Source organism: Pan troglodytes, chromosome 16, assembly GCF_028858775.2.
Source record: "Pan troglodytes isolate AG18354 chromosome 16, NHGRI_mPanTro3-v2.0_pri, whole genome shotgun sequence".
Classification (NCBI taxonomy): domain Eukaryota; kingdom Metazoa; phylum Chordata; class Mammalia; order Primates; family Hominidae; genus Pan; species Pan troglodytes.
Genome location: NC_072414.2, coordinates 80,479,378 through 80,504,371, shown reverse-complemented (window position 1 = coordinate 80,504,371; position 24,994 = coordinate 80,479,378).

Sequence of the window (24,994 nt, the reverse complement as noted above, 5' to 3'; positions counted from 1 at the left end):
ATTACATCTGCACACAGTAGGCACTCAATACATACTGAATGAATGACTCACTAGATGAAGAGGCAGAGCATTCATAGGGGTTGAGTTGTATTAAGTTTGTTCATTAATTTGTTCAAATGTTCATTTGGTTGAGTGATAGGTCAGGGACTCAAGCTCAGATTTGACTCCAAATGCTCCACTTAATCATGCTTTGCTGAAGCTGAACTTTCCAGGTGCCCTTTTGAGAAACCAAAAAGCAGCAGCAAATGTTTCATAAGAAGGGCTGAGTGGAAATTTTGAAAGTTGCTATGGACCTAAAAGAATGTGCCCCCATATGGAAATCAATATGAAAGCCACACTAAACCAGTAAAAGCATAAGGGCGTCCAATAAAATTCTGATTTTTCCCATGATGGGGACTTTGATGCTTTCCTTAGAAATAATCAAAATTCCAACATTTTGGCCAGGTGCAGTGACTTGTGCCTGTAATGCCAGCCCTTTAGGAGGCTGAGGCCAAAGGATTGCTTGAGCCCAGGAGTTCGAGACAAGTCTGGGCAACATAGCAAGACCCTATCTCTACAAAAAGTAAAATAAAAATTAACCAGGTTTGGCAGCGTGTGTCTGTAGTTCCAGCTACTTGAGAGGCTGAGGCGGGAGGATTGCTTGAGAACAGGAGGTTCAGGCTTTAGTGAGCCATGATGATGCCAATGCACTCCAGTCTGAGCAACAGGGTGAGATGCTGTCTGTATGTAAAACAAAACAAAAGAAAAGAAGATAACATGTTTTAAAAGACATTTGTGTGTATGGGTTCTGCTGTACTGATGTGCCAAGCACAAGCTCAGCTGCCTATTGGGTGATCCAGGTTTGTGCACAAGAAGCGAATGTGATTCAACACTGTTGGAAGGGTTGCTGTGTGTCACAGGCTGAGCTGGGCACAGAGAAGACACAGTCCCTGTCCTCCAGGAGCACAGTCCAATAGAAAACACCAGAACTCAGCACCCACCAGACTGGTGAGTGATAGAAAACACCAGAACTCAGCACCCACCAGACTGGTGAGCTTAAGGACAAGGCATGTGGGGAACACAAGGGTTTGGAGTCCACACAATGCTTCAGCGAAGTCACCCAGAAGAGGGAGGGGACATTTGAACAAGGTCTTCCCACTATTCACGGTCCCTGAGGTTTGTCCATTTGGCAACCAGCTTTCAGCAGCCCTGGCAAGGACTGAGGGTTGACGAGGTCTCCTCCTGAGGAAGGCTGTGTCTGGATGGGGGTGGGGATGCTACGAGGGGGCACAGGGCTACTCACCTCTGATGGGGATCCTGTAGGATCACATGGTGTGGGATGATGTTGACTGCATGATAGCCTTCTGGGAAACTGGCGCCACCTCCAGCCAGCCTTCCCTGAATTCCACCACCTTTTCTGCCTTAACTCAGCTGTCCCTCCACTAGGCTCAGTCTCAAGTCTCCAGGCCCTACTGGACTGTGCACCCCGTGGGGTAGGCCCTACATTACCCACCCCTGTAGAGCCCCACCTCACCCCAGCACTGTGCCCCACGCACTGCCTTCAGATGAGGATGCTCCCAAGATTTCAGCTGGATAGGCTGTGTTTGTCCTTATTCAACCCCAGAAGGATTGGTGAATTTCCTAACAGCTAACATTCACTGAGCACTGGCCCCATGCCCACGCTGTGCTAAGCACTTTGCTGCTCTATCTCAATCCTCACATCTCTCTGAGCATGCAGGTGCTGGCGTTATTTCCATTTTACAGATGAAGTCGCAGAGGCAGAGAAATTAGCAACTTGCCTGAGTCACACAGATTGCAAGGGACACTAGAACTTGATGGCAGACAGTTGACTCTGGATCAGCCAGGCCAGCTACACTCTCTCATATGAGCCCAAGAGGGCCCTGGGGGTGTGAGGATGGGACTTGGGAGGGGCAGACATGAGGACATCCTAGCCATGTCTCCACTACTTCAACTTATGTTCACTCTGGAACCAGAGTGTGGGCATGTGCCTGTGGGGTCTTTCTGCTCCCATCCTTGGGTGGGGGTACAGGCAGGCCCCTCGCACCAACCCTGCCCCCTCGCTCCCAGCTCTCCCGGGTCCCTCCATCAAACTGATTTCCATCAGGTTTTCCTTCTAACCATCTGGCCCATGCTCCAGACCTTTCTTGAACCATCCTCCGTCTCTTCCAAACTGCCAGGAATTCTCCGGTTCCCCAAGGTCCTCACACCACAGTAATGTATTCAAGACATCTATTCTTCTTCCTTAGGTTGGGGCTTACAAAAATGTTGCATTAAGACAGAGATGAGGGCCGGGCATGGTGGCTCACGCCTGTAATCCCAACACTCTGGGAGGCTGAGGCAGGCAGATCATTTGAGGTCAGGAGTTTGAGACCAGTCTGGCCAATATGGCGAAACCCTACCTCTACTAAAGGTACAAAAATTAGATGAGCATGGTGGCAGGCACCTGCAATAGCTACTTGGGAGGCCGAGGCAGGAGAATTGCTTGAACCCAGGAGGTGGAGGTTGCAGTGAACTGAGATCATGCCACTGCACTCCAGCATGGGTGATGGAGTGAGACTCCGACTCAAAAAAAAAAAAAGACAGAGATAAGGTTGGGCATGGTAGCTCACACCTGTAATCCCAGCACTTTCAAAGGCCAAGGGGCTGGGAGGATTGCTTGAGCCCAGGAGTTTGAAACCAGCCTAAGAAACATAGTGAGAACATAGTGAGACCCTGTGTTTAAAAAAAAGACAGAGATGAGAATGTTAATTTTGAATCTTTTTGGTGGAAGTAAAATTTTAGTGGGGTCTTTTTCCAACCCTGCCCTCCTCCCCAAGCCAACTTAGAGCACCTAAATAGAGCTGTGTCCTCCAGGGCTCTTAATGTTTCTGTGCTGGTCTCCTGGTTCTCTCACCATTTTCCTCCTGGAGCGGCATTGGCTCGGGCTGATGTGGCAGCCACGTTCCAAGGGCTCAGCACCCCCTTCCATGCCTGGCCCTAGGGGAGCTGCCTGATTTAGGAAAAGATTTCAACGCGGGACCAGCTCCTGTTGCCTCAGAAGCCCCAGGCCTCTAGGGACCTACGGGACCAAGCTTAAGCTCTTTCTTCTCCAAAACTCGAAGATTCTGGCAATCTCAGGGAAGTATTTTATATTCTGTCTCCTGCTTTTCTTAATAGCAAACGACGGAAAATGCTGAAAACCCTGTGCTCAGCAAAACCTCCCTCTATAGGAAATAGCAGAAAACCACTTTCTGGGATGAACACCAGGCCAGCTTAGGTGTTTCTTGGAGCCTCTGCTTGGTTACATAATGCCTGATGGCCCAGCCCAGGCGAGCTGACACCCTGGAGCTCACAAGCCCCCTTTACTGTACAAGCCCCCTGCTCTAGGCTGGTCAGGCCCCTGGCAAGGCACTGGCTTTCGCTGTGTTTAACCTTCATCTAGTTAATACCTACTTCTCCCTGTGCCCCTTCCCCCCTGCCCCTGGGTCCTTTATTCATGGAAAAACAACAGTTTCCATCATGAGCTCAGTAGTGAGGCAGAAACGGAACCTGTCTGGGCCTTCGCTTCCCCATTGGATGGGTATGGATTAAGTGACCTGTGGTTTTCACTTGGAGCCAACATTCCATGATTCTATGGTTGGAGGAGAGCTTCTCCTTGTTGTTGAGGCTGCAGACCATGGCTGAGGGGAAAGGTTTCCGGGCAGAGCCATCAGGACCCCTCCTAGTTGGCTGTGACTGACTAATCCTGTCCTCTCCCCAACCCAGCAATGACACACACATACACACAGGGTATCAAACAAGCATCTGGGTTTCCCTCTTTCTTTCATTCATCCGCCCATCCATTCATCCACCTGTCCATTCATTCACTTATATACTCATTTGTTCCATGAATATTCATTGAGCACCCACTAGGTCCTGTAGACACGGAAGTGGTGGGATCCCTTCCATGCCCTTGAACTCACGGACTAGAATGGGAGCGCAGCCTGTAGATTAAACAGGAGAGTGCTGAGTGCTAAGGTCTAGGGCAGTGGTCCAGCAGGGGGCCATGAGGACAAGAAGTTTCCACGACATCTGATGCTCCTCAACTGACGCTCACTCACTCTGGACCCAGAGTATAGGCATATCTCTGGGAGGTGCCTTAAGCACTTTAGAGATGATCTGTTCAATCCTGTGCTAAGATCAGTCAGCCAAGATCATGCAGAGCAAGCAAGTGGGGAAACTGGAGCCAAACCCAGGGACCTTAAGTGTTATCGAGCTGGTGATTCTTGAGAACAGCACACAAAGTTAGTGAGGCTCAGGACTCTAAAATAAGATGGGGTGAGAAAAGCACTTGGGCCTTATTGTAGAATTCTAGTGCCAACATCATTGTCTATTTCAACCTCCTCTTGGCAGGCAAGGAAACTAAGGCATAGCTTGTTCAAGTCAGTTGCCCAGGGTTCCTCAGCAAGGAAGAGGCTAAGCTAAGAGAGTGCCCAGGTCTCCTGACTCCAGTCTAGTAACTGGGAGGCTCTGGTTCAGGCACAATGCTGTTACTGCATACATCTCCAGTTCCTAGAACTTTCCCCGGGAGGTCTTCAGTCAGACTGCCTGGCTGCAGCAAATGCTGCTGTGCTAGCAGACAGGGGTGAGCTCATCCCCTGAGGCGGCGTGGCAGGAACGTGGTGGCAGCCAGGGCTTCGGCTCCCGTCTGAAATCATGGATGAAAATAGCTTGCCTGCGGTCTATTGATACCCAATACTCTATCATCAGATTGAGGAAGTCAGTTAAGTATCCGGCTTTCCCCCAGGGGCCTGAGAATTGCACAAAGGCCAGAGAACAGTGGACAACAGAAATAGGGCTTTGGTTTCCCATTCATAACTCCCCCAAAATCAGAGGCTGCCGGCTGCACTTCCTGGTCTGCAGGCAGCATTAGGTGGCTCCCTGGGACTGGTGACAAGAAGCCAGCTCTCCAGTGTGAAGAATGGGCTCAGACTCAGATTGCAGAAACATCTGGCTCTCCTGGAGAAAGCACAGGAAACAGCTCAGGATGGGAGGGTCCTGGGATTGCCCTGGAACTTCCTGTGGGCAAAGGGGCAGAGGCCAGAGGACCAGGCCTGGTATGAGTCGGGAGTGACTGTGGCTGATTTCAAATGAAACCTCAGGGACATTGGTTAATGTTCAGACCAGGGCAGAGGTAGAAGTGCCCAGGGGAATGCAGACTCCTCTCCTGCCACATGTGAAAGGCAAGAATATGGACCATCTCCTCCCCAGCTCGATGCTGATCCAGGTCAACCAGCAAGGGACAGAATGCATGGTGCTCCAAGCCTCAAGCCCTACCCTGCCTGCAGTCAAACTGTGCCCCTGTCCATGGAGAGCCTGGCCCTCTGTGGACTTATGTCTCATGCAGGCCACCTCATTACTCAGCCAGCTCTCCTTCCACCTTTGCCCCCATTGTCCTTTGGGGACCTTTGGGGATCAAATTTTCTGGGCTGGGTGGTGATAACTTGACAGCTCAGGGATAATATGCTGGGCCAGAAGTTTTCCAACTTGAGAATCCAACATCAGAATCACCCGGATGACTTTTAAAATGGCCAACTAACATGAAAAAATGCTCAACATCATGAATCATCAGGGAAATGCAAATTAAAACCACAATGAGATATCATCTTATCCCAGCCAGAATGGTCAATATTAAAAAGTCAGAAAACAATAGACGTTGGCATGGATGTGCTGAAAAGGGAACATCTATACACTGCAGGTGCGAATTAAATCAGTACAAAACCTTTGAAAAATAGTATGGAGGATTCTTAAAGAAATAAAAATGGACCTACCATTTGATCCAGCAATCCCACCACTGGGTACCTACCCAAAAGAAAAGAAGTCATTATATCAAAAAGACACCTGCACACATATGTTTATTGCAGCACAATTCGCAATTGCAAATATATGGAACCAACCTAAGTGCCCATCAACCAATAAGTGGGTATACATATATACGCTATGGAATACTATTCAGCCGCAAAAAGGAATGAAATAATGTCTTTTGCAGCAACTCAGATGGAACTGGAGGCCATTATTCTAAGTGAGGTAATTCAGGAACGGAAAACTGAACACCATGTGTTCTCACAAGTGGGAACGAAGCTATGGGTATGCAAAGGCATACAGAATGGTATAATGGACTTTAGAGATTCAGAAGAGGGAGCGTGGTAGGGGAGGTGGGATTAAAAAACTACATACTGTCCATTTTGGGTGTGTTGTACAAAATAATTTTTTAAAAAACTACATATTGGGTACAACGTATACTATTTGGGTGAGGGGTGCACTAAAATCTCAGACTTCACCACTAAGAAGTCCATCCATGTAACAAAAACCACATGGACCCCAAATGCTATTGACATTTTTTTAAATTAAAAAATAAAAATAGGCTGGGTGCAGTGGCTCACACCTGTAATCCTAGCACTTTGGGAGGCTGAGGCGGGCAGATCATCTGAGATCAGGAGTTTGAGACCGGCCTGGCCAACATGGTGAAACCCTGTCTCTACTAAAAATACAAAATTAGCTGGGCATGGTGGCGCATGCCTGTAATCCCAGCTACTCAGGAGGCTGAGGCAGGAGAATGGTTTGAACCCGAGAGGCGGAGGTTGCAATGAGCCGAGATCACACCACTGCACTATAGCCTGGGTGACAAGAGCAAAACTCCATCTAAAAAATAAATAAATATAAGTAAGTAAGTAAATAAATAAATAAAAGGGCTCCACCCCCATAGTTTCTGACTTGGTAAGCCTGGCGTGGGGCCTAAGAATCTGAATTTCTACTAAATCCCCAGGAGATGCAGATGCTGCTGGTTCAAGTAACTGCACTCTGAGACCCATGTGTAGGTACGACCGGATGAGGCAGGGACAGCTGCAGCTAACATAGCCAGAAACGGCCTCCCTGAGGAGGCAACATTCAGCTCGGACCTGAACGACAAGAAGGAGCCAGCTGTGCAAAGTCTAGGAGTTCCTAAACTCTTCTGGGCCTGGGGTGCCAGGGCAGTCTGGTGAAGCCTATGCATCCCTTCCCAGAAGGATGTTTGTAATTGCATTAAAGTAATATACATGGGGTTACACAGGAAAATCATTATCTTGAAACCCAGCTCAACCCATGGAACCCCTGGTTAAAAAACAAAAACAAAAACAAAAAAAACCTGGGAAAAGAGTATTTGAGGAAGAGGGAATGGTAAGTGTGAAGTCCCTGGGTTGGGTGAATTCAGCAGGTTGGGGGAAAAGATGCTCAATGCGTGGAGCGAGTGAAGCAGAGGCTAGGTCCTGCGGTGCTTGTGCTTTGGGGATGGCTCTAGTCTATATTCCCAGTGTGCTGAACACCAACAAGGCTTTCAAATCTGCTTACAGATCTGCTTACCACGCCATCGGGGCAGGGTGGTGAGCAGATTCCTATTCTAAACCATCACTGTGGCTGCTGGATGGAGAATGGGATGGTAGGGGGACAAGAAGGGAGGCAGGAGACACTTGGGAGCTACTGCAGGCCTCCAGGGCATACACATAGGATGCGATCTTCGACGCAGGGCAGGGAGAGGATCCTTCGGGGCCAAGAGGGACCTTGGAGGTGTAAACTGAGTGAAGCACCTATGTATAGGACACAGGCAACGGAGGACGGGTATTTGGGGTTAGTGTCTACTGCTGACTGTGTTACTAATTCACCACGGGTCCTAGGCTCAATCGCTCCCTGTCTCAGGTTCTCAGGCTCTCGTGGGTAAAAGGAAGGCTTGGACTAAGCTCCCACAGTGAGAGTCGAGAGAGTTCAGTGCAGGCCCCGCGAACCCTCTGGCTGGAAGTGCTGTTTGCCCGGGAAGCATGATGATGCCCACCGCCGCGGGCGCCCGAGTGGCTGCCCAGTCCGGTCTGCAGGCCTCGTCGCCTGCGGAGGGGGCGGCGTGGGGACCAAGCGGCCGCAGCGAGGCGGCAAGGCGCCTGGGTCCCGCTGCCAGCGGCCGGGGTAAATGAGAGCCCGAGGGAGCCCGGGCGGCGCGCGGCGGGCGGGATTGGCGCCCGATCCAGTCCCTCCCCTCCCCTCTCCTCTCCTCCCCTCCCCTCCTCTCCCCACCCTTTGCCTCCTCTTCCCTTCCCACCCCTCCCTTCCCTTTGCGTCTCCTCCTCTCCTCTCCCTTTTCTTCCCCTCCTCCTTCCTCATCTCCTGCCCCGCACCCCGCTCCTCTTGGCAGAACTGCTGGAAAAAAGGGCCGGGCAGAGGGGCAGACGGCGGCGGGCCGGCTCCGCGCCGCCAGCCCGGGCAGCGAACACTCAGGAGGAAAAGCTGCGCCCCCGTCAGCCTCCCCGCCCCTGCTGTGGGGTCCAGGGCCCCGACGCCCGGTGGAGGGGGCTCCCCACACCCATTGGACACCTGTTGGCCCCCTGCAGGGAAAATGCTTTTTCCCTCTTCACTCCCACCGACCCTCAATCCATGCTGACCTCCCTGAAATGGCAGACCAGCGAGGGCCTCTGAGAGGTTTCGTTATTTAATCAACAAACTTTATTGAAAAACTGCTCCTCGCTGGCCCTATACGGGGTGGGCCCTGGGGACGACACCAGTTCGGACCCTGTTCCTGTCCTGGAAGAGCACCCAGTCTAGTGGTGGAGATACATATATAGGGGCATGAAATAAGCACCCACTGTTTGCCAGATCTTTGAAACACATTATCTATAATCCTTATGCTAAAGCCTCAAGTAGTAGTATCTCCATTTTACAGGTGAGGAGACAAAGACTATTCGCCATGGACTAAGATAATAGATGGATGAAATTTATATTCACAATATGTAAAACCCACAAGAGGTGACTATCTTAAAATACACAAGGATTCCTATAAACCCACCAAATGGCTACAATTTAAAAAACTGAAAGTATGAAATATTAATGAGGATGAGGAGCAACTGGAATTTTCATACGCTGCTGGTAGGAGTGTAAATTGGTACAACCACTTTAGAAAAACGTTCAGTAGTGGAGATTAAAGCCAAACATTCAAAATTCCCGTGATGAACCAATTCCACTACCAACAGAATTGAGGGCTTATAGCCACCAAAAGACACGTTCAAACATGTTCATAGAAACTTTATTCATAATAACGCCAAACTGGAAACAACCCAAATGTCCATCAACAAGAAAAAGGGTAAATAAATTCCGCATAGGCATACAATGGAATATTACACAGCAGTGGAAAAGAATGACCTAGCACACAACCACCTAGATAAATCTGAAAGATGCCAGATATGAAAGAGAACTTACTGCATGATTCTGTTTATATACAGGTTTTTGAAAGCGAAACCAATCTAAGGTGTAGAGGTCAAAGTAGTAGTTGCCTTGAAAGGTAAATGGAGGGGACACAAGAGCCTTTGAGGGGCTGAAAAGCTCTAAATCTTAACCTGGGTGGAGATTACACAGGTGTGTCCATGTGTAAAAATAAATCAAGCTCCACAGTTAATATCTTGTGCAACATGTGTAGACTATACCTTAACTCAAACAAAGCAAAACCAAGAGCTTCTTCCAATCAACAAGGAAATGATAGGAAATACAAATGTGTAATGGGCAAAGGACACCCGTTGGCAATTTATAGAAAGAAAAGTCCTAATAGGTAGCAGGTATTTGAAAAGATCCCCAATCTCATTAGTAACTAGGCAAATATATATTGAACAAGATACTACTTGACATCCATCAGATTAGTAAAGCAGATGGTACCATGTGTTGGCCAGGGGATGTGGGAGATGGGGACTGGAGCATAGATGGGTGCTGGAAGCAGTTGGGCTAGCCGCCCTTGGTGATAAAGTGAGCGCACACCTTGGGACTCAGTTCCGACTCTCCGTGTTTGTACTGGCGAGCAAGGGGACCGGTACAAGGACATGTTCATGTGGTATTATTTATGGGAGTGCTGAGTTGAAGACAACCTTGATGTTAATCTGGGGAGGATTCAGTAAAATGTGGTAGGGTCACACTATGGGATACTGTGCAGCAGTCAGAAGCAACAAATTTCTAATGACATATGTGCATAGATGGATCTCTAAAACATAGAGACATGGCTGGACTTAGTGGCTCATGCCTATAATCCCAGCACTCTAGGAGGCCAAGGCGGGAGGATTGCTTGAGCCCAGGAATTGGTGACCAGCCTAGGAAATATGGTGAGACCCCCATCTCTACAAAAAGAAAAAATGTTTTTTAAAATTAGGTGAGCACGGTGATGTGCCTGTAGTCCCAGCTACTCAGAAGGCTGAAGCAAGAGAATCACTTGAACCTGGGAGGTCAAGGCTGCAGTGAGCTGTGATTGCATCACTGCACTACAGCCTGCATGACAGCACGAGACGCTGTTACACACACACACACACACCACCACCAGCACCAACGTAGAAACGTGGAACAAGTAAGTAACAGAACTAAATTGACAGCCTAGTACCATGTATGTAAGTTACGCCCATCACATACACACACCAGCTCTGTACATTTTTTAAAGATATGTATATATGCAAAGGCATACATTAAATGTCTGAGTGTGTGCTTAAGAGAGGGAGATAGGAGATGAAGGAGAAAAACAAAGTAAAACAAAATATGATCCCATCATTCTACTTCAAGAGAGAAATGAAAATATATGTCTATACCTAGATTTGTATTTGGATGTTCAAAGCAGTTTCATTTTCAATGGCTAAAAACTGGAAACAACTCAAATGTCCCTCAACAGATAAATGGATGAACGAAGTATAGTAAAACCATACCACAGAGTGCCACTCAGTAATGAAAAGGAAAAACTACCGATACATGCAACAATATAGATAACTTTCCAAGTAATTACTGTTGAATGAAGAATCTAGACTGTATGATTTCATTTATAGAAACCTGTAGGAAATGCAAACTAATCTGTAATGACAGAAAGCAGATGAGTAGTTACCTCTGGAGTAGGGAGGGGCAGAAGGGAGGAATTATCAAGGAGCAGGAGGAAACCTTTATATGAATGACACCTTCATTATCTTGATTATGGTGATGATTTCTCAGGTGTAAAACTCATCAAACTGCAGACTTTAAATATGTGCAGTTTATTTATTTTATGTTAGGTAAAGCCATAAAAAAAGAAAATAAGAGGAGGGCTTTGCATTAACTAATGATTATAACATACCTGAATTGAAGGTATAATGAACCCTTTCTAAGGATAGCATATAATTATATCAAAAGGATATAATTAAGTTTCTGTACCTGAAAATTAATAACTAACCAAAAACAAAAAAAAAGCCCAAGCAAATAAAGCGAAAAACAAGGCTTAGATGGTAAAGTGACTTGCCCAGGCTTCACAGCTGAGATACTGGCTTCTAGAGTGTGGCTCTAGGAGCCTCTGCAAGACTCAGGGCTTGCATTAGTTTAAGGTGCCCTACAGGCAACAACATGAGAGAAATTACCTGTACTTAGTGGGGGCAGAGATGACCACATTCACCTACTCCTTAGGGGCTGTCTCTGGAAAATGCACCAGGGACTCAGAGATTGGGGGGGAGGGGGCAATATCTCTCTAGGCCCTCTGCATTCAGTCTTGAAGAGAGACACCTGGACAGATAGTCACAAGGCTGGGTGAAATCAGGGAAGGCTTCCTGTAAGAAGGGATGCACAACTTCACACATGTGTTTGGCCCAGAGCAAGCCCTCCCTAAATTTTATCTGTTTATTATAACTGTGCGCCCACAATATTAGAGAGAGAAGAGTGGAAAGGAACCAGGTGTTCCCACCAGAGGGAGCTGTACCATCAAAGGCAAGGGGGCATGGTGGAGAGCCACAGATGCTTTGGCTTGGCTGTGATGGGAGTGGGGCAAAGTACAGGGTAAGTCCTGTCAGGGATGGTTGACATTCTCCTGAAACTTCCTAGATGACACACGGGCATAGGACATTTTAGGACAGGGGTGATAGAGGAGTCAGAGAGCACTGAGAAGCTCCCCCAACTATGCAGTTGACCTAAAGTCTTAGCCTTGCCAAGTCTAATCTGCAGATGGCTTTAATCCATTAAGGTTTGTCCTCAATGGTCTCTTGGCTTGCCTGACACATAGTAGGAGGCTGATATTAGATTTATCTCTTGCCTCCACCTTTCCCAGGACACTTACAGGCTCTGCCCAATACCCACCCACAGGGCCACTGTCCATACCGAGCCATGACCAGAAAGTGGGCAGGGAGGGCTGGACTGGGTCAAGTGGACCCTGAGTCCCAGGAAGGAGCCAGCCAGGGACAGGCACCCCTGGGCCAGGTGGAGGGAGGGGGTTGTTCCTGATGCCCGCCCATGAAAAAGCCACATTGTAGGGTCTTTGAGGGAGAATATATTTATTTTGTTTCCTGAGCTGTGCGAACAGTGTGTGGTGCCGCCTGGATTCAGTGGGCTCCATGTGGCTGGGGAGGGATTACATCCCCTCCCAGGTGGTATGATATAAAAAGGCCCCATTCAGCACTGGCCTGGAGGCCCACAGGCAGTCCTAGGCTCCTGTACCATCCCTTAGAGGAGCCTGGCTCCCCCCATCTCCCTGAGGCACAGGGCCTGGGGGTGTGTGTGGGGGACTATACCTATACTTGCCTATACCTCTTGGGGTGGGGGGCGCAGGGACAGCTGTTTGAGACCTATTCTCTGAGGGTCCCTGCTCACCTTCAAGTAGGATCCCTCAGGCTGCACACTCAAGAGAGGAACCAGCCAAGGGGGTGGGCATGGGACACAAGAGAGCCACTTTGTCCCAGCCTCTCATTCTCAAAGGGCCTCACATTTAAACCATGATGTTACCTCTGAGGGAGGTTTCACATCCAGCCACAGAGAACGGCTGAAGGAAACCTTCATCAGACAACTTTAAGTTCATGTTCATTGCTAGGCCACATCGCCTACGGGACCTCTGAATTAATATTTATACAATCCCTATGATTATTTTGTGAATAACACAGTTATGTTTCCTTAGGTTTTGTGTGAGTGAGTGTGAGCGTGTGCATTTGTGTGTGTGCAGAGTATTAAAATATTTCATGCGAAATATTTTAAAGGCACCCTGATTTTTGTAACCCTGTTTTGACTTTTCTTTATTTGTCAGTGCTCTGGGATTTTCTGGACCTCCAAGGGCCCTTGGCAAAGGATGCCTGCATCCTGAGCATGTCTGGGCCCAAGAGGTGTAGGCAAGCAGACAGGGTGGCTGTGTCCCTGGTAGCCATGGGCAGGGGAGGGCTACATCCTGGCCAGGCATCCCTGGAGTCAGCAGAGAGGCCAGGAAGGGGTCCTGCCTCAAAATTGACTGGCTTCCCAGATGATCAGGTCCCTGGTAGGGAACATGAATTTCAAGTTCTTGCTGGGCTATTCCTTGCCTCTCCTGTGTGTCAGGCCCCCAGGGCCAAGCATGGGCTGCCTCTCACTGGATTTGCCATACTCCCTCAGCCCTTCCTTCCTCACCTCCAGAGCAGAGCTTCTCTGACCCCAATTTGGAGGTGCTGGGAAGCCCCAGAAACCCTGGCTGCCATGGGGTCTTGATCTCAGTGGGAGTGAGCTCACTGCAGCTATCCCAGCCCTTGGCTGGCCCTCTGCCTTCTAGTTCAGCTCTGTGTCTGCCTCCCTGAGTCACCTTGAGAAATCACTGAACCTTGGCTCTCCCATCTGCACAATGGTGGATTGCATTGGTTGGTTTTTGAGGGTCTTCTCAGTTCAGACTTTCTGGAAAATCCAGGAACCTGGATGCAGATATTCATATAACTGGGTTCAGACTGACAAACTTAACACAGGCACCTGATTATGCTGGGATGCTGGTCGCTCCACGTGCCCCCATGCTGTCTAAAAAGAGTTTTCTCCTGGGCATTTGCAACCATCCTCCTGGGGAGGTGAACGATGTTGGGCTGATCTATAGCCCCCTCATCCCTTCCCCTCTTTGAAAAGAACCGTAGAGGAGGTCTTGGTGCCGACATTTGGGGTAGAGGTAGAGGGTGGGGAGGTGAGGCTACAGAGGAAGGGGTTGGGAATGGACTGCATGGGCAGGGGCTGGAGGGTGCTTAGCTCTGGAGAGCGCTGAGCTCCCAGCTGTCCATTGTAAAACTGGATCTGATTTCAGCTTATGGATCAATGTGTCACAGGAGAGAGAGGACCCATCTGGAGGAGAAAGAGTGCCGTCTGCTCCCCAGCAAGGGGAGAGCTCTTTGTGTGCCAGCATGGCCCAGCACTTGCTGTTGGTGATGGTCTTGTACTCACCGGTGAAAGAAGGGTGGGCAAGGGGTGGGGGATGGTCTGTGAGAGGCCTGGAACACCCAGGCTGGGCACAGCTGCCTGTGCCAGCAAGCTTAGCTGAGGTAAGATCTTGTTCTGGGCTTGAGAACAGGGCTCTGGCTTCCCTGGAACGTGACCTACTCATCCCAGAGTAAAGTGGAGTGTTCTGGAAAGGATGGAAGGATGGATGGAGGGATAAAATTAAACTGATCTGAGGGAAGAATCCCTAGTGACTTTTTCTCGATGAATAACTTATATAAACAAGAGAGAGAAACTAAGTTTTATGTCCATGTTTTGAGCCTGATGAACTAAGAGAACGAGCCTGAAAGGGATAGCTGCCGGTTGCGGGTTGGGGAAGGAGTTGGAGGGGAGTGGAGATCAGGCAACGATGACTTGGTTTGAGACCTGTTGAGTTTGAAGCCAGGGAAGGAAAGCTGGGGGAAACATCTGGCTTGCAGCTAGAGATTGGGAGAGGGACCCTTGTCTAGATGTGCATATAGATTTGGAAATTTCAATACATAGAGATGATAGTGAAGGTTCTACGAATGTGTCAGTCCTCAAAGGAGAGATATTAAAGCAAAAGAAGGGGAATGAAGGCAGGTAGATCCTTGAGGGTGTTCACGGTTTAGGAGCTGATAAGGGACATGAGGGCAGTGGAAAGGGAAGCATGAAGCCTCCGGAGAACCCGTGGAGAAGGGCATTACCCTCAACTCTTGTGGCACTCAAAGGGAAGGAAAATGGAAAAAAACAAACTGGACTTGCTGTCTGGTGAATCCCAGGAGAGAATTTTGGTAAACTGTTGACAAGGGGAAGTCATGATTGAAGGGACTGAGGAAGGATTGTCTATGTTCCCTCTAGATTGTTGAGGCATCTTGCTTTGCACGGGTGAAACACTGATTGTATCCAGCCATCATATTTGCCACTTACAGTCATATAGCCTGAAATGTCTAAATAGGATTGTCTCAGGACAGGGTCCCTGGAAATAGAGCACGGGCTCTATCATGCACCATGTGTCACTTGCTAGTGATAGTAAGAAAGAATTCTGTGCTATATGTTAGAAGATCTAGTTTCTGGTTCTTGCTCTGGTGCTAACCAGCCAGATCACTCAACCAGAGCTCTTTATCCAACATTAGTGAGTTACTTATCACTCCTTATCTTGTACTGCTGTTTCCATTGCACCCTCCCTAACTCAACATTGTCTTATACATAGTAGCTGCTCAATAAATACATTTGCTGAAAGGATGGACAGATGAATGGCTAAGTAGATGAATGACAGGTTCTGGAGTTCAGTTGCCTACCTGTAAACCAAGGGATATGAAGTCAAGCTTCCATACATTTCCTCGCACCTCAAATCATCTGTGGCTATGCTGTTTTGATCTAAGCAGAGTTCTTCCAAATTTGCTTAGAACCTGCACACCTGGGCCAATCAGGCTTTTGTAGATCATTCAGTGTAATATCCTTCTGAGCCACTGTCACATCTCCACGGCCTTTCCTTTATGATCGGTGAGAGGATCTTAGAAGATTAATACTAAGTATTTGTTGAATGAAAAAGAAATCATTTCCAATTATAACCTGACACATTTAAGGATCTATGGCATGTGGGTCTCATGGTAGACAACATGCGACAGTGTTTGCCAGCTGTTTGAAGATTATCCTCCACAATGGGGCAGGATGTACTCCCATAGCCAGTTTCTGGTGGGACATCTGCATGTGGCTTTGCAGCTTTGGACTTGGGCGTGTCCTTACATCCATGAGGCCATCAACACAGCACTCGGAAGCATCATGTCTGGGCCCCTGCCACAGTGTAAGAGAGAAGCTGACAATTTGGAACATGCCCAGAGGGAAGTGGCCAGGACGGTGAAGGGTCTGGAAATGTCACAGGGGAGGAATGGGAAAAGAACCGAGGGAATTCGCCAGAAGAGAGAGACACATGATAGCTGCCTGCAAAGACTTGAAGGGTTGTAACAAAGGGTGTGTCCAAGCTAACCTGGACCAGGGTTTGGCTTTTTCCCTACATGGGCCTCCTGAGAACAGACCTGCCAGTGGCAGATATAAGTTACAGAGAGGCCAATTTCAGCTCAGTCTAAGAACTTAAGAAGATTTTTTTCAACTGAGTTATAACCACATAGAATTGAAGGAGAGAATGCATGAGCATTGCCAGGACTGAAGGAAAGGAGATCTCATCAAATGGGTAGTTGGTCTAGGTGAATTTTCAGAGCTCTTGCAATGTGGAGCCTCCAGAACTCTAAATAATTGAGCACATTAGTACAAAGAGAAGGCTCCTTGCTTTGTCAATTTAGAAATCGTCTGCTGGTCTTCACTGTGGTTCATCTAATTCCTGGCTGGTCTCCTCTAAACACATCCCTCTATTCAGTGGTTTTGGCCTCCCAATTGAAATGACTGTAAGCCTCTCTCCTCTATGTGTTTAACAAAAAATATATTTTTAATTCTTTTTTTCCAAATAAAGAGCTTAGGAGGTCTCAGGAAGACTGTCCCCAAATGGAGAAATTCCATAAGAAACAAACAAACAAACAAACAAGCCTCCAAGCAAAAATTATACGGCCGTAAAAGTCAAACCCTCAAGATTCAGTTTGCCTGGCTGTCCAGAAAATAGAGCTTTGTCTGCCTCCAAGATCTCTTCAGGGATGATGGATTTGCCTCACCCATGACTGGACCCATTAAATTTAAATCTGGGGGCAGGGTAGGTGGGAAACCCTCTGAAGCTCACACCTCCTGAAGGTGGATGGAGAGGGAGAAACATCATCTCCACAGCAACCAGGGGCCCCCAGCATAAGAACCTCCCTTATACCTGGAGCCAAGTCTTCCCATAGCGACTGGGCCTGAGGGTTGCATGGCTGGGGCCTCCTATCTGGTGGTTGGTGATGTCAGTGGAGCCTCTGATGCAGTGATTTTCTTGGAATTATGCAGAAAGTATGGCCCATAAAATAGAAATTAATCTATCAGCTGCAAGGCTTAAAATAAAAACTGATTCACAACCACTTTATTTGTGACCACACCATTGCCAACCAGAAGTAGCCCTCGACTCCCACACACGGGGCTCCATCGGGTTTTCTTTTCACAGTGGCATAAACCGTCAGAGCCAGAATGGCTCTCTGGGATCGTCCAACCCCCTCATTTTACAGATGAGGTTTCGTTTGAAGCTCAGTTCCAAGCGGGCTTGGCGTCCAACAGGAAAGCATTAACATTTTCCAGAAGCAGGCGTTGCCTCTCAGCTGAAGGCTGCTTTAACATGAAAGTCCACGTCTTGTTTGAATTAGCACGGGTGCTCTGGGCATGATTACTGGAAAGGGGGTGAGCCAGGGGTGGTGGGGGTGGGGAGTGATGTCACTGGAGACCCCAGGTAAAAGCCGTGGGACATGATGACAGTCACCAGCAGAGCCCTCTCTTGCTTAGGCAGATGTTGGAGGGAGAAATGGGGCAGCTTCTTCTGGAGTCGCTGGTTCTAGGTGGCAGCCACAGCCATCAGGGGCTACTCCAAAGAGGCACCTTGGTGATGGGGCTCAGGTAGACATAGGAGCGTGTCTCCACCATGTTGGGTGACAGACACAAGGGCACCGCCTACTGGCCCTAGAGGCCAAGGATGCTCTCTGGATCCAATGTGGGCAAAGAACTATGTCTAGCAGAATTTGGGGGGCCACTTTTCCAGGGGCTTGAGCCCTTTGAAGAGGAATCTCTTCTCCGGCCACATCCCCAACTCCAACAACACTGGCTCCGCCACCGGCTGCATCTTGTAGGGAAACTGGAACCTACCACACGGAATAAGTGTCAAGAGGAAGGGCTCAAATTCCCTGGGATCCTGGGCTCTCTATAAACCCATAGAAGCCCTTACCCACACAGGTTTCTTTTCCGTGTGTGTGTGTGTGTGTGTGTTTGTGCGTGTGCGCGCTTGGTGTTAGAGGAAGGGCGGGGGTGGGGAATGAGGGAAGTTGTGCTGACAATTGCAAGTCTGTTCTGGAGCCCAGAGGAAAAAGTTAGTACAGACCTAAGTAAGAGAAAGAAAATTTCAGGGTTTCCAAGAATACTTAAATAATTGCTGCTATTCCGGCCCTCAGATTGGCGGTTTGTTTGAGTAATAGCTCTGGCATGAACCCTTTATACCACACTTTGTCCTGGAGGCCAGGCTGGCTCTGTCTTGTCTGCAAGGGATACCCCAGGGTGCACCATATTCTGGGGGCACTCTACAGTGAGGCAAAGGAACAAAACATTGGGCCATAAGGCAAGGTGGTGAAGATGGCATTTCACTGTCAAGGGGCATGCTCATGGACTTACAGAGATATAGAGGCTTTCCATGGGGTCTCCTCTGAGGCGTGGATTCTCTGCCATACAAATGCCTGACCTATCTTATTACCCCATCAGATCTCAGTGCATATAAAGAGGCTACATATGTCATTATTTGGGGGCACTCTCACCTTGCATTAAATTTCCCAGGGCTGAGCTGGATGCTGGTTGCTTACAGGATCCCTGCGTATTTATTCTGCCCATTGTATCTTGACTGTACACTGTCAACTGTGATTTGCTCAGGCACCTCTTCCCTACCCTAGCAGAGGGAAAGATCTTTTCCAGAGTTGTCAGAGGTGCGAAAGTAGGAGGAGAAGTTGGCTGAGTTCTGGGGGTCATGTTCTGGTCCGGGCTTTGCTTGGCTGTATGCTCTTGAGCAAGTCACCTAATCCCACCATTGAGTTTTACAGTAATTTGTTACACTGCAATAGATAGCTCATCCACTGCCCGTAACATCCACCCTGGTGCCACCATTTTGAGAAACACAGACTATATTGACCCCCTCTCCTTCTTCACATGCCGTCTTGGAATGTTTTCTTTTCCAGTTTCTCATGTGTCCCTCAAGGATACTGGATGGTTTCTAGGATCTCCACCTTCTCTGGAAAATGTGAGCATGTTAACATTCTTCTTAGGTGGGGCACCAGACTGGTACCAGTAGTGGCGGCACTGTCACCCCCCTCTGGCTTCACTATTCCTGTTTGAAGATTCCTCCTTCACTCACCAGCTATGTGACTTTGTGTAAGTTATTAAACTTATCTGGGCTTCCATTTCCTCATCTGTAAAATGAGGATAAGATATTCCCTGTCTCACAGGGCTATTGTGAGTGAGGATTAAAAGAGATAATGCATGCTGAGTGCTTAAAACAGTGCCTAGCATGTAGTGGGTGCTTAATAAATGCAGCTGTCACATCGTTGGTTAGCATTTAGCCCTTCTGTTCTGTTCAAACTACTACAACAAATGTGCAAAGACAGTTGGGGTCACAGAAGAGGGAAAAGGCACTCCCTGTTTGCTGGTCCTTATTCTGCAGAAAACTCCATGTTTCTCACCCATCTACAGGGGCCATTTCTCCACCTCACACAAGGATTGTGGCCCCTCATCTCTTCTGCTTCACGGTCATTGTGAAGTTAAAATGGGCAACTCAGTTCTTAGGTTGGACCTACTGACAACAGACATATGACCAGGTTACAGTAAAAGTGTGTTTGCTACCACAGTGAGTGACTAGAGATAAAAAATTATAAAAAGAAAAAAAAGAGAGTTTTGGAGCTCAAGGTCCCCTTCTCACTTTCTGGAACATCCCTGATTGGAATCTGCCACTTTCCAATACTGGGAGAAACTCTTGTTACTTTCCTGATTACAACTCCATAATGGCTTCCCACTAAGTCCCAGATGCTTACTGCAGTATATCGGGCCGGGATGCCCTGTCCCTGACAGATTCTTTGTCTTGATAGCTCCCTCTCTTTGTCTACAAAGACAAGACTCACTTCTCCCTGCCCCTTGCTGCTTGTTGTGGCAAGTTACCCCCCACCCTCCAGGAGGCCCTGGGTCAGGAAGGAAACTCTCACTTCTTCAGGGTGCACTCCCCAGACCACAGTCAACTCTCTAGAAAGGGTTTTAGTCTGCATATTGGAGAATGCAGTAGCAATCCACCTTCCCAAAGGTTTCAATAGTCACTTTCCATGTAGGGTCATACAATGGGGTTCCCAAACTACTTCAGTCATATAAACAAAAGGGGACCATGATGATGAATATCGGGTGTCACTGTTAGGACTCAGACGTGTCAGCCGTGCCCCAAGGGGATGCTGTTGCCTATTTGGAAGCCTCTGGCACTGGGGCAGTAATGCAAATGTGAGCCCTGAGAGTGAGATAAGTTTACTCACCTGTTTACCTACACCTAAGATATATGCTTTGCAGATAATTTTATCCGGTCTCTGGCTCACTTATTCATCTTCTTAGAAGTGTCTTTTGCCCGGGCGCTGTGGCTCATGACTATAATCCCAGCGCTTTCGGAGGCCGAGGCGGTCAGATCACTTGAGGTCAGGAGTTCAAGACCAGCCTGACCAGCATGGCAAAACCCTGTCTCTACTAAACATACAAAAATTATCCGGGCGTGGTGGCACACACCTGTAATCCCAGCTACTCAAGAGACTGAGGTGGGAGGATCGCTTGAGCCAGGAGGCAGAGGTTGCAGTGAGCTTAGATCACACCACTGTACTCCAGCCTGGGCAATAGAGTGAGACTCTGTCTTAATTTAAAAAAAAGTGTCTTTTTGTGAGCAGAAGCTTTTAATTTTAATGAAATATAATGTATCTTTTTTTTCTGTTAGGGTTATTGCTGTCTGTGTCCTCTGCCTACTCTCAAATCATGAATATATTCTTGTGTATTTCTTCTGGAAATTTTATAATTTTAACATTTACATTTAGGACTGTAATCCATCTTGAACTAATTTGTGTGCATGGTATGTGGTATGGGTCAAGGTTTATTTTTTTGCCATATGGATATTCAGTTCCAGCAACATTTGTTGAAAAGACTCGTCTTTCCTCACTGGATTGCATGGACAACTTTGTTGAAAATCAATTGACCACATAAGTGTGAGTCCTATCCAATACTGTTTCATTATGATTGCAGAATGACAGAAAGATATGACTGTAATAGCAATTCTCTATAGCAACTGTCTAAACACACACTTTCAATGGACAACATGTACAGTTTTGTAATTATTTTCTTTGTTTGTGTTATTTTTGTTCTGGTTTTATTTATTGAAATGTAATTTTTTTTGAGACAGGGTCTCACTCTGTCACCCAGCTGGAGTGCAGTGGCATGATCATAGCTCACTGCAGCCTCAACCTCCCAGGCTCAGGGATCCTCCCACTTCACCCTCCCTAGTAGCTGGGACTACAGGTGGGTGCCACCATACCTGGCTAATTTTTGTACTTTTTGTAGAAACAGAGTTTCACCATGTTGCCCAGGCTGGTCTCAAATTCCTGGGCCCAAGGAATCTGCCCTCCTCAGCCTCCCAAAGTGCTGGGATATCAGGCATGAGCCACCATACCCAGCCAGAAATGTATTTCTTATGTTAATGAAATCTAATAAAAATCTAGATTTGTATTTCATGTCTTTATTTTTTCTAGTAATTTGTTTTTGTGTTATTTTGAGAAAGTATAGGTTTATGACAGATGAAAAACAAGCAAAACCCTTATCCTTCACCACAGACAGTTTGAGAAGCTCTGCTCTGTATCCTACAAGGCCTGCAGGATATTTTGATATTAATAAGCATTAGGTATAAAGGAATTCCAGAGAAAAATACTTCTGAGAAACACTGGGCTAAAAAGTTAAGCAGGTTTTTATATTGCAGGACTCCCTGGGATCTCAAATGCATTATCAAATTACCGAAAGGAGAATATAGCAGGATGTGTTTCTCAAACTTATATGATCAGGGAACTCTTTCTTCATGGAGCCTCTTGAGAGACCAGTGTTCCATGGAACAACATTTGAGAACCATCAATCCACAACATCCCTCATGAGTAGTCACCAGCATTGGCTTGGAAGGCTCCAACAACATTACCTTGCATGGCAGCCCATCTCGTTTTCAGGCAGCTTTCATCCCTGGGGGGTGCTCGTCCTCTCTGGAGTGGCACAGAAGCAAACCCAATCTGTTTTATACTGGAGAGTCCTCTGCAGAGCTTGGGTCTCCTCCTGTCACATTCTCTAGACTAAGTGTCTCTGCATTAAGCTAGGTGCTCCCTTTAAGAGCAAGAGCTGGGCTTGGCTTGTTAAGTCTCTAATGCTTGGCACACAGTAAGCACTTGGTAAATGGTTGTTTAATCAATGAATAAATAAAGCCTCCCTCAGTTCATACCTCAAATTTGCCTCCATCTCCAGACCTTTTGCTGTCTTGGTTGCCTATCACTGGGGAACCATGGAGCCACACGTATGGGGCTCACTCACTTCCTGTCGCATTCGATCGCCGATGCTCATTGTTTCCATGGACACACTTAGCTCGCCGAATCCCACAGCTCTCTTCTGCGTGGCCAGCTTGTTCCCTCCTCAAAGCTTTTGCACAAGCTGTTCCCTCTGCTTGGGAAATGGCCACCTCTTTCTCGCCCTTCTGTTCTCAGCTGAAATGTCACCTCTACAGAGGGACCCTTCCCAAAGTAACATCCTCCCACCACTGTCCATCCCAAGACCCTGTTTTGTTTCGCTTGTAGTGCTTATCACCACCCACAGTTACCTTGTTATGGTGCTTGTTGATGTATTTGTCATCTGGCACCTGGTTTCTGCTCTCACCACTGGGTCTCTAGGGCTAGAACAGTCCCTGGCAGAACATGGACACAACAGAGTTGGTTGAATGTATAACTTAAATCAGTAATCACGGAAGGGAGAGTCTGTCACTCAAGACAACACAGATTCCCCTGCCACGTGTCATCATATATGCTGCTGCCTCTGTTCAATCAGACGCCCTGGGGCAGAGCAAAGCTTCAAGCGACTGACCTTCTAACATAGGCTGATTCATGGAGAGCTCCCTCCAGCCGCCCAGCCTGCTCAGTGCAGCTGGGGCCCGTGAAAGAAGCCCTTGTCACCTTTCACTGTGTGGTCATTCACCGGGATTGGCTCGCCTGTCAGAGAATTTTAATTTTTTGAAAAAATTCAAACCATCTTGAAACATACAAGCCAAGCACCCAGGCACAGGTAGGAGAAGGATGAATACATTTATTCGAGGAGGCCCCTCCAGGAGACCACAGAGGCAGGAGCCAAGTCCTCCTCTCTGAAGCCTCAGCTTGTGTAGCCTTTCTTAGACTTCCTACCCAAAACACTTGGTGTACTGGTGCTCAGAGGGTGCTGGGAGCACCCAGGAGGGGCCCTGAGGATGGTTAAGGGAGCAGGAGAGAGAAGTAAGGCTGCAGTTGCTCTTGGGAGGTTCGAATGTCTGGCATTCTTGGCCCCTCCACACCATCAAGACTTTTGGATATTTGCTCCCTGAGTATTTCACAAATCTGCCCCCACCCTCCATCCCCAAGCTGCCATTGCTCAAGGCCCACCATCACACACCTGGACTGTAAAATTACCCCCAGACTGGCCACCCAGCTTCTTGGCTGTTTTCCTGTTTTCCAGCAGGCAGAATAACAGTTCAAAAGTGGACATCTGATGGAATGACCCTCCACATCCCAATCTTAAATAACTTCAATGAAGCAGCATCACCGACAGCAAAAATTTGACTTCTTCCCTGGCATTCAGGCCCTCCAAGCTGGCCCTATCTGCCGCTCCTTCATTACCTCCCTTTCTCTTTGCCTCACTGTTATTCTTGGGAAGATCGAGGAGCTTGTGGTGTCCTGGCCACACCATGCCACTCCACAGCAGGGTGAAGGATCAGAAGTGTGAGTCTGGAAGCAATGGGAGATGGAGCTGGTGGAATCTGGGAAGGATTCCTGAAGGAGGTGATATTGGAGTTATCACCTTAAAGGAAAAGTTAGAGTTAACAAAGCAAAAAAGAGGAGAAGGAGCTTTTGGATTAAATGATTTACTCAAGGATCCCATAGATCATAAATGGCAGAGTTGATGTTACTGATGCTTGGGTAAGACGTAGAAGGGAGAACTGAGCCTGGCATTCTAGAGGTGAGGTCTTTATGGCCACATGGGTCAGGAAATGAAGCTTCAGGATGGCATGGGGCAAGAAGCTGGACCAGAGACACTTCTGTAAAGCCAGGACCACAGGAGTCTGCAGCCTCAGAGCAAAGCTAGATGAGGAAAAATCCCGCCTATCAGCAATAGGAGATGACAGGGCTGCATATTCATCTTCACATGATCTTTGGATTAAAAAAAAAAAAAAAGCAAGTCTCCACAGGAGAAATCAAAATCCTAGGACTGCTCTTTCAAAATGTACATAAAATCTAAGGTCCAACAATCCCCAGCCTGATGTGGAGGAGTGGATAGAGTGGTAGAAGAAGCTATAGGGAAAGGAGCAGGACTTCTGAAAGGTCGGAAGGTTCTGCAAAGTTTCAGGGGAAAATAAGCTGAAGGCAGCTGTTCTCTTACCCTGAGGCAGAGGGCGAGGAGTAGGTACAAGGGAGTGGGGGAATTTATCTAAATAGGCTTGTTTACTCATGTTGTCCAGAAACTCACTTTTGATCATCTGAGTGTGACTGCTCCCTATAAGGGGGAACAATAATATTAATTACCCACATTAACATAAGATTGTGTTGGCTCCAGGCTTTCGGCATTATATCTATACTGAATAAAAGCAAGCAGCTCCAGCTTATCAGGACTGCTTACTCTTTGGCCGTCCCCTAGCTGCTCTTACACTGCATACCTGTGTCTGAGTACTCCTTTCATCTGTTGCTCAGCCAGGATCTGCGAGATGGACCCGGCAACTAACAAAATGAGTACCCAACAGGTGATTGGACTGGAGTGCCCTGTAATAGGAGGAGATGCAAACGTACTCTGGATGGTTGCTCCAAAAACCCAGGCAGCAAGGAATTCTCATGGGAAAGAGGAGTCCTGCTAAAACTGAATG